Source organism: Apodemus sylvaticus, chromosome 7 (assembly GCF_947179515.1).
Source record: "Apodemus sylvaticus chromosome 7, mApoSyl1.1, whole genome shotgun sequence".
In the NCBI taxonomy this organism is placed as follows: domain Eukaryota; kingdom Metazoa; phylum Chordata; class Mammalia; order Rodentia; family Muridae; genus Apodemus; species Apodemus sylvaticus.
The window spans coordinates 70,949,924-70,959,422 of NC_067478.1; positions in this window are offsets into that span (position 1 = coordinate 70,949,924).

The window sequence follows — 9,499 nt, forward strand, 5'->3', positions numbered from 1 at the left end:
ACTTTGTCTTTCTCTGTTCCCATGGACCCAGAAGCAGCACTGGGGCCAGCGCCTGGGGCAGAGCAAGAGAAGCAGGGCAGGTTCCCACATGGCAGAGGGCAGGAAAATGTAGGGAGAGGCAGACTACCTGTGGTGGAGGGTTGGTTCTGTCCCTGCAGCCTTGAGTGACTCCTTACTCAGGTTGGGTCTTAGCCCCACCTCTGTGGCAACCAGCCTACAGATTCTTCTCTTGTGGCGTCTCCCCCAAGACTGTCTTCAGTGACTTCACAGCTCGAGAATGTGGAGGCACCACACCAGACATTGTTGTAGCAAGCATATCAAAGCATATCAAAGCCACAGAAGCCAGGCTGTGGCTGTTCAGCAACCTGCCCCTCCCCTCCCCTCCCCTCCCCTCCCCCTCCCCCTCCCCCTCCCCTGTGCCTTCTGTCTACCCTCTGGTTCTTCCATCCACTCTGGTGGGAGCAGGGGGAAGATCCACAGGTAATGAGTAACCGTGCGCCTCCATTTGAAGACAACCCCACTTCCTAAGCCCGAGGTTCTTCACCCTGAAATAAGAACAGTAGGGTCTTCCCGGCTGCAAACCAGGGGACTCGCTTAGAGGATGAGAATTGATTGCCTAGCCACACGGGCAAGTTGGTAAGGAGGTGCAGGGATGCTGAGATACGCTTTTGAAGGATTTCTGCAAAGTTCTGGGCAAGAGGACCCAGCCTGCCCCTGGGAGCTGGCTCTGCAGTAGCCCGTGTGAGTTCTGCTCTCTGGGTGGCGTGCTGGAGAAAAGAGGCGATAGGAAGAAAGAACCACTGAGACCAGAGGAAAGTGGAAGGCAAAGGACAGCAAATGATCTTGGGCCATCCTGGCAGAGGCAGGAGGGAACCCGGCCCTGAGGTCAGAGAGATCAAACTAGGCATGGTCACAAGAGCGGAGTGACTTAGGAAGCTCGGAGATGGAGGCAGAAAAGACAGAGCCAGGGATGGCAGAGCTGCCCTCCCACTCCAGCCTGTGTGAGCCCTGGTGACAAAGTGCCAAGGCCTCATCCAGCTAAGGCCTTTGGCCATCTGGGCTTGGTAGAGAGAAGCCTTGGAATGGAGCTGGTCCTTAGACGCTTTGGGGTAAGGCTTCCTTCCTCTTGCTGTTTTTGTTCAAGTTGATTAAACCTGAGGAATGTTTGTGTCCAGGAACAGAGGCCCACGTGGGTGCCTGTGGTTATCAAAATCTTCAAAGGGCAAGACGCTAAGCTCAGAAGGAGCCAATAGCAACCTGCAAGGAATGTGGGGACAGCACCCCAGGACCCCCAAAAGCACCCCCCAGAACTCTAAGGCACAGACAGAATCCAGAAGTATCTCCTACATGACAGCAATTCCACGAGAACCCCCAGAACAGCAGTGACTCCCATGGTCCTCTCAGAACTTCACAAGCGCACAAACTCATTTTAAAACCCCAGAACAGAACTTCAGCCTGGGGATGGGAAGAAGGAAGGTTCAAACCCCAGTGAGCAGCAGCCACCGCACAGACCCCCATGACTCTCTACCACCCTATCCCAGCCTGTACTCTAAAGCCAGCAACATACCCTGAGTCCTATAGCACCCCAAACAGCTACATCCCAATCCTATAGAAAGATACAGAACCCAGTGAATGCTTCAGTCTACCCTGGAGCTGGGTGATGCCCCCCTCCTGCCCCCAGAGATCATGCAGGTAGGCAGAAAGGCTTCTGTAACCCCAAGAAGGCAGAGGATTGGGAGTCTGCCCACCTGTACATCACACACACACACACACACACAGTCATCAACACTAGTACACCCAGCACATACAGGAGCCAAACTATCTTGGCCCCAACAGTGGTCTGGGAAGCAACCTGTTGGCTGCCAAGCTTGAGAGAAAGTACTTGTGGGTGTTCTTTATCTTTTTTCCTTTGCCAAACAGGAGGGTCAGAGCATCATGGGATGCCTCCCTGGAATTCATGCTTCCGGGCCTGTAGCACCATGTGCTGGGTCAAAGGAAGGTGAGGCAGAGCAAGGTAGCTGGCTGTTCCAGGGGAGGGGCGTGTTCTTCCTCTCCCAGACCATGGGAGAGGCGAGGACCATGGAGGGCTCCCTCAACTTCTGCTCAGGGCAAAGGCAACATTCTTACTCTCAGCGAGTAACGGGTATCCCTTCCGGTGAGACACTGCTGGTGGCATCTACATGCTGCAGACTTCAGATGTGGAGTGCCATAAATCCCACGAAGGCTGCGGGGCTTTAAGGGTCTCGGGGTCTCTTATGTCCTCCGTGGGTGGTACCACCGCGTGGGGCCTTGAGCAGCAGGTTTGAGCTTTGTGCGGACAGCTCAAAGATCTCCTGCCTACCCCAGGGCAGGGCTTTCTATCTATCTCTTGTCACAGAACGTGGGTCCTGCTCTGATGTGACTTTTATAACATTCCCGCATGCTTTTTGCAAGCTCCCACTCACTTCCCAGTCCCCTGCCACGCCCATGGCTGCAATCTGGTCCCTCCGAATAGCCCCTCCCCCTGCTCCCACCCCTTCAGGCCTCCACCGTTTGGCTCTGGGTCACAGTCCTACCTAGCTTTCCTGGTTGGTTGGCTCCAGCCCACTTCACCTTAAAAGCTTCCTTGGTTTCCCCTTCTGGACCTCTTCCACTTCCTTGACCGATCTGGGGCGCCGCAGCCGAGTGCTCCTGACCAACTAGAGCCTTCTTTTCTGGGTCTCAGCCTTGTCAGAGCTGGGATCCCAAAGCCTGGCTGGTTGTGAGGCCACAGTTGATGTTCTGAGCAGGGTCCCACACCTGTTTTAAGAGCCTCTGCTTGATCTCCTGGAAATCAGCCTCCTCCCAGCCCTGAACCTCTGGGATCAGGGGGCCTACCCTCTTCTGTCTGTTCAGCTCTGTGCGCCCGCCTGCCCCTGCTGCTGGGGCCCCTGCACAACAACCTCACAACAACTGGATAGGAGACTCTCCTGCCGTGGAGTCTCTCCGCCCCTAAACCTTTTGCCCGAAACTTGATCCCCCTGGCCCTCAGAATCACCCCCATTGGAGAAGCCAGGGCTTTGATGGCTGAGTTTCCCCAGCTGTGGCCATGGGTATCTCAGGACCGCCCCCCCCCCACACCTACCCTCATTTGTCACTATCCATCACTCCCAGGGGGCCAACGCCTGATGAATTGTACTGAGCCCAGCCACCAGCTCGGCTTTTAATAACTGATCAGCATCCTGCTGTTGCCCAGCTGCGCTGAGGGCCCTGACCAAGGTAGGGAGGAGGGGGACCATACTGGATGAAGCTGGAATTCCTGGTATGAGCCATTTTAGGAGGAAGCCAAAGAGCCCCTCAGAGACCCTCCTCCCCCCACACCTCACAAAGACACTGCAGCTCTGGGTCACACTCACCCACCATCCTAGCACACTTTTGTACACTCCCAAGGCAATGGTGACAACAGTCAAATGCCCAGCACTTATGCAATGCTCACTACCCTCCCCAGTCCTCCTCCTTAAAAGGATGCCCTGCAGGGAAGCAGCTGCACTGGGAGGCTAAAGCATTTGTTGAGGCAGCTTGAGAGAGCGGATGCTGGCTAGGACAAGAAAGGAGCCCTAGTTCTCAGGAGCTAGGCCTAGACAGGGCAGTCTCTTTTTCATGAAAAAGAAAGTTGCTGCAGTCAGTTAGTGTGGGCGGCCTGGAACCATAACCATCGGCTCTCAGTGGCCCCAGGAGAAGAGAGCACACTATACCTAGGTGTGAGGCATTCAGCTGCCCTGCAGGAGGGAGGTGGAGAGGGGACACAAACAGCCCAAGGCTGCTGCTGACTGGGAAGCTGTCAGGCAGCTGGGCACTAATGGCACTTTCTGGGGAAGAACTGTTTTTAGGTAGATGGGACTAAGCCATAAGCCAAAAGTCCCTCTCATAGATAGGTAGATGGGAAGCCCGAGGCTGTTTACAATAGGAAAACACACACACACACACACACACACACAGAGGAAGTAATAAGCCCCACACACATCAAGATGCTTTGATAGTCTACAGTGATGAACCCTGTCGCTGCAATAAAGAAGGTACCTCCCAATATAGCAGATTCCAAGACACACTCACTGCCCAGTCAGTGACAGAAACCACTAGCCTGTTGTATGTTTCAGATAAGAAGATGTGAGTATGTGGCGAGAGTGTAAGAGGTGAGCCTGGCAGGCATACAGCAAACTGTTCAGAGTGGTCTCCCTGTTGCCTGTGAGTGAGCTTTTGCAGGTCCTGGGTCTCCTGGATGAAGGGATTTAAAAAAAGACACAGAAGGGAACTTGAGGACTATTTGTTGGAGTCAGAGGAAGAGGGTTCCCTGAAAGGCCAAGCTTAGCAGTTGCCAGGGTGTGGGGACTGGAGGGAAGAGGGAATAGAGATGTCGGGCTTTGTGTGAATTTAGAGATCAGCCTTGAGTCTGAACTTCTGCATGGAGGGATGGGACTTTGAGGTATGAAGGACAGGTCTCCCTAAGGGACAGTTATGCCCTCATTTTCTTCTCTGTTACCTTTTGTCTTACACAAGTCTCCTTTGGGTTGCATATAGGATTTTACTCTTTAACACAGGAGAAGCAAACAGTCCCAACCAGATAGGCACCGGCTGTCTTCTACTGACCACCAACTAAGGCATTTGTAAAGAGAGCTAGCAGCCATCAGACATGCTAGTTCAAGTGCTAAAGGATGTCCATGTGTCGATGTTGGTGTTAGGTATCTTAAATGGTGCCCAAGAAGCAGACGGCTACAGGGAGGTGTGGGGGAGGGGCCTTTCTTGTTCCCTTTTCTTCCTGCCTGCTTCACCCTCAACACATGGGGGTAAGGGGTGAACCCAGCAGAAGAGGTTTTTCTTCTTATAAATGAATGCTTCAAACTTTCATCACACGTATAATCCTTTAGTAGGTAACAGGAAACTAAGGATGTGCTGAAGCTTGATATAGAGAAGGAGCTGGAAGGCAGCACGGAGCTGCACAGAGCGGACTCTCAGCCAGCATTGCTCATCCCCAGACTCCCTTGCAGCTAGATACACGCAACCCTGAGACTAAGCATTAGTCAGTGAAATAAAAAGAGTACTCTTAGGACATGTTCTTAAAAGAGAGGTGCTTTCTTTACCTCTTCCTGTTTCCAGAAGACTAAAATGGAGTTTTGAAGGCCAGAACTCAAGACCTCTTCTGGGAGTATAAGGCAATTGTCAAGTTAAGCCGTGCAGTAAGTTGGCTGCAAAGATGGAGCCTGAGCTGAGGACAGACCATAAGGAGAATAGTCTGTCATATGGTTCCATGGTCTCTCACAGCCAAAAGGGAGCTAACCACAGAGACTGGACGATGCAGCAGGATCAGTAGCTAAGGGAAAAGTTAGGTCAGAGATTCCTACCCAATATCTCCCCATCCCTATTCCCCTCAAGCAACACTGCTCTGCCCCAGAAACCTCTCTTCCTATAGTTCAGGCTTGCTCCATTTTGGAGTTAGGAGATCCACTCTGGGATAAGGTAAAGACCCCTTCAGTTCACTAATCCAAGTAGCAGGCCTGGTCCATAGCACTCAGTAGTTTGTCTCCCCACTGTCCGTGTGTAGCTGTCTGTCCATCTCCGTTTTCCATCTCACTGTCCTGCCTGGCTGGCTGTCCCTGTCCATGAGTACCTCCATCCTGAACATGAGCATACTTTGTCTCCATCTTTCTGTCTCCCTTCCTTTACACCTTTCTTCCCTCTGTAATAAATATGAGCCTTTTTATCAAATACTACAAAATGTGCATTTATGACAAACAATTCAAATCCTTTTATTTTCCTCCCCTTATAAGACTTCTGAATGTCTTAATCCCCCATAAACACAATTCAGTAAAACCTTTGTTTACACAAAGGCCAGCTGCTGTATTCCAAGAATTTGATGGCCTGGAGCAAGTGACTTCTTTCCCCTTCGATCATTTTCAGTGTGCCAATTCCTTTCAGACTAGCCAATTGAATTACGACTGTGAGGTCAGACCCCAGCCGAAGGGGAAAGACGCAGTCATCACTGATTAGGATAAAACCCAATGCACTTCCTGTCTCAGGGTGCTTGATCTTCTGAGTTCACCCTCTTGATCAAAAATAAAGTTTGCTTTGTCCAGAAACTTCAGTTGGAGTGGTGGTCTCCTTCTTTGTTCTCAGACTTATTTCTAACTGTCCCTTCCTTACTTTACTTATAAATCCAGTTAGTTGCTTAGGCTAGCCTTGAACTTGTATCAATCCTCCCGACTCTTCCTTCTTAGTGCTAGGATTACATGTATAAGCAATTATGCCCAGTTTAGACTATGTTTTTGTTTTTCCTTTTTTTTATATGCATGTGCTTATGTGCACATCTTCCTCTCTCTCTCTGTATGTGTACATCTCTGTATGTGTCTGTGTGCTCTGTGTATGTACATCTCTCTGTGCAAACCTTTATGTGTATGTGTGTGCCTCTGTGTGTGTGCACATGTGTGTCTGTGTGCCTCTCTACATGTATATGCCTCTGTGTGTGGGTGCACACAGTGCTGCCTCCCTCTTTTGAGATAGTGGCTATCATTGGCCTGAAGCTCAACAATTAAACTACGTTTGCAGGGATTCTGCCACCTCTATCTCCCTGGTGCTGAGATTACTGTGGGAATGCTACCACGCCCACCATTTTTATGTGGATTCAAATTCCAGTCCTCTCGATTGCAAGGCAAGCACTTTACAATGCTCCAGTCCACCATGCCTCTCTCCTAACTTGCTATACCTCATTCTGTCTCTAACTCTCTTACACACACACACACACACACACACACACACACACACTGTTCCTCCTTCCCAACCTATGAAAGCTGCTTCCTCCTCCCAAAGGTTTCAGGCAGGACCTTTCTTAGCCCCCACCTTCCTTCATTAATCCCTGACCAGGTCTACTCCTCCTGCTACCAATCCCTGTTCCTGCTCCATTTTACAACTTACCCCCTCCGTCTATTGGGAGTTGGATGCCTGGAGTCTACAGAATCCCACTCTACAGGCATGAGCCAGCTAGCCACGCCTGGGTACCAGGAGCCTGCTGGGTAACCCAGCAGCCAGCAATCAGACTCCCAGAGGCCAGTGCTGCTGATGCTGCCAGTGAGCCTGCTCCCCCCTCCTGCCGCCCCTGGAACTTTAGTCTTCAAAGGCAAAGCTGATGAAGGGACTTGCAGGGGGCGATCCCCAGGATTCCTGTGAGCCCCAGCTTGTTCCCACAGCTTCTACCCTGCTAAAGCCAGGGTCAGAGGATTTCAGTAATGGCCCTGTCATTCTTGGCTTGGTCGATGTTGAGCTTGGGGCTTCTGTCTGAGGAAGACAGGCTCACAAGTACTGCAGAGAAGACAATTTCCAGGGAGCCAAGCCTTCCATGTTGGGAAGGGAGCTTGCTTCTATAATGACTGTGCCTTTGCCACCCACCTATAAGCTGAGTGGTTGTAAGTTCCAACCTGGGCTTAGTTTCTGAGTCAGATGTGGAGGCAGACTGGTCACCATGCTTTACTTTGTAATCCTGTCACCCTGTGAGCTGGTGACACTCGGACCTGAAGGGAACAGGAGGAGCTAAAAGGAGGGAGGCTTTGGAAGGAGATGGGTGGGGTGGGGGCAGGATGCAGGCCTATGGGGAGATGGGGTGATCTAGGGATCCCATAGTCTGGACATCACGAGACCTATGTCCCTCTCTCCACCCACCTGTTTTCTCTGACCTGTTTCCTCTCCTGTGGAAGGGAATGAGCGCCTCAGCAGCAGATCTCAGCAACATCCGGAGGGCTCTCCAGAGGGCTCTGGGTTATCCCTGCTTTTGGTGAGAACTCAGCTCTCTGCAGAGGCTGGGAGTGGGTGGGTGGAGAGGGAGTAGGAGGTAGGTGCCTGGAGATGGGGGCCTAAGAGCCCTCAGGAGCCCAGGGGTGCTGGCAGGCAGGCTGAAAAGAGCTATTGTGGAAAACAGGAAGAGGCCCTCTGGGGTGGCTAATTACAGACCCAGGCTCTTCCAGACCCCAGCAGACTCTGAGTGGCCATTCTTCTGCAGAAGAAAGGAGAGTCCAGGGCCCCATTAAGGCTTTCATGCTAGGACAGACTGAAGAAGGTGTTTTGGAAGCCAGCCTTCTGTGACCAGTGATTCCCTAGGCCTGCCTCCACACTGAAGGGGTGCATAGGTTCTGCAACCCAGGATAGCCTCACCTGAAGTTTGAGCCTTTGAAAGCTGTTAAGAGGGGCAGGAGAGATGGTGCAGCGATTAAGAGCACTGACTGCTCTTCCTGGGGTCCTGCGTTCAATTCCCAGCAACCACATGGTGGCTCACAACCATTCATAATGAAATCTGACACCCTCTTCTGGGGAGTCTGAAGACAGCTACAGTGTACTTACATATAATAATAAATAAATCTTAAAAAGAAAGGAAGGAAGGAAGGAAGGAAGGAAGGAAGGAAGGAAGGAAGGAAGAAAGAAAGAAAGAAAGAAAGAAAGAAAGAAAGAAAGAAAGAAAGAAAGAAACAAAGAAACAAAGAAACAAAGAAACAAAGAAACAAAGAAACAAAGAAACAAAGAAACAAAGAAAGAAAGCTGTTAAGAATGAGAGTCCAGATCTCTCTTTCTATGCTCAGTTGGACTCAGTTTCTCCGAGTGTATAACATGGATCCAGTCCTGGCATGCTAAGATGTTATGACCATCTCTGCAGAACTGAGACCAAGACTCTTCTGGGAAGTTTAAGCAACAGGGGGTCCTGCCTCTGTCCTGCTTCAGAGTCTGTCATGGCCTCCCTCCCTTGTGGGTACACCAAGATTCCTCAAGCCCAGTTCAAAAGCCCCAAATGGTCTTAACTTCTCACAGATTGGACTCCAGAGGAAAGAGTCACAAATAGAAGATGAGTTCTGTTTAATTTCTTCTTATTCAATGTACATGGGTGCATTGCCTGCACGTATGTCTGTGTATCAAGTGTATGCAGAGCCCACAAAGGCCAGAAAGGATGTTGGATTCTCTGGGGTTGGAGTTATAGAGGATTTCCAGCCACCATATGCATGCTGGGAGTTAAATCTGGGTCCTCTGGAAGTGCAGCCAGTGCTCTTCACAGCTGAGCCTTCTCTCCAGCTCTGGCTGAATTGTCTTTATCAATAAATCATTCATTCACTCCATAATGCTTTAGTTACCTCCCGGATCCCTGTTACCTGTCCTCATCTAGGCACACAAACCACCACATGCTCCCTAAAGAAACTTTAACAAGGAGTAGGTAGGTCATCACTTACAACAGGACAGGACAAGGTATCCGAGGAGAGCATCCCTGGAGGGGCTGCAGGAGGAGCAGTCTTGCTCCAGAAAGAACTGGGTAGTGTGGGCAGGGGAACCACACCAGCAAAGGCAGGCAGCGTGAAGGTGCAGGACAGACCTGGCCTGGTGCAATATGAGCCTTCCCCGCCATGCTATCCTGTGGGCAGTGAGCCAGTCTGAAAGGATAGTGCTGAGAGGCTCCATTCATAGGAACACCAACCAGGAGAGGCCTGTCCAATGAGCTTGCAGACACAGGAAGCAA